The sequence below is a fragment of the Centrocercus urophasianus genome, unplaced genomic scaffold, assembly GCF_019232065.1.
Source record: "Centrocercus urophasianus isolate 14NV4802_14NV808 unplaced genomic scaffold, USGS_Curo_1.0 seq_660, whole genome shotgun sequence".
Lineage (NCBI taxonomy): Eukaryota > Metazoa > Chordata > Aves > Galliformes > Phasianidae > Centrocercus > Centrocercus urophasianus.
The window spans coordinates 5,388-6,179 of record NW_024885267.1 but is presented as its reverse complement, the minus strand read 5'-3'; the positions used below and the strand labels follow the sequence as shown (position 1 = coordinate 6,179).

The following is a 792-nucleotide window of genomic DNA, read 5'->3' as shown; positions in this document are numbered from 1 at the left end:
GCTGGGGGCGGCGGGCTCCGCCCGAGGTCGGGGGGCTCGGCGGGCCAGGGGGTTCGGGGGAGGGGGTGGGGGCGATTCCCCCCTTTTTTCTCAGCGCATTTTGAGGGGAGCGCGGCCCGCGAACACGGGGGCGGGACGCGGGCCGGGCCGGGCGGAGCGAGCGGCCGCCGGCGGGTCGGGGGGAACCGAAGGGGGCAGCGCTCCGGGAATCGCCTCCCGAGGGGACTGAGCCGGGACCCCCGGGGGCGGGCGGGCGGCTGCGGCCCGGCGGCGGGGCGGGCGGTCGGGGCGGGCGACCAGGGCGGAGGAACGGGACCGAGGCGCCACGCGCGCCCCGGGGCGGGCGGCAAAAACGGCGGGTAGGGGCGAGGAGGCGCGGGGTGCTCGGTCGGCGCCCCAGTCAGTCAATCGGTCCCTCGGCCGGTCGGCAGTCACTCACCCGTGCGGCGGGTGGGGCGGCGGGGAGAGGAGCCGCTCGGGCACACCCCCACTCCCCGTCGCCGCCGGTCTCTCACGGCCGCTCGCTCGCCGGGACCGTCCCTTTCATTCGGGGCAGGGGACGCTACGCTGCGCCGCCGCCGCCGCCGAGCGCAAGCACGCACGCACGCACGCACGAGCGGACGCACGCACGCACGGCACGCACGGCGCGCTCGGGCTGCGACGCCGCGACGCCGCGACGCTGCGGGGCGGTGCCCGATTGGCGCGCGAGGAGGCGCGGCGGGAGCACGCTGGCTTTCTGCGCGTGCGCGCCGTCGCGCGCCTACCGCTCCCCCTCCCCGGCACCGCACCCCC

At 79.9% G+C, this 792-nt stretch overlaps 1 protein-coding gene across 4 annotated transcripts in view; it reads right to left on the bottom strand.

The window, feature by feature from the left end:
- PHF6 (PHD finger protein 6) overlaps positions 1-535 on the bottom strand; it is a 25,116-nt gene extending 24,581 nt beyond the window's left edge. For all 4 annotated transcript variants that reach the window (XM_042837053.1, XM_042837055.1, XM_042837056.1 and 1 more), the window contains exon 1: positions 440-535. The gene's annotated coding sequence lies outside the window, so the exon portion shown is untranslated. The remainder of the gene's footprint in view (positions 1-439) is intronic.
- Positions 536-792: the final 257 nt, after the last annotated feature.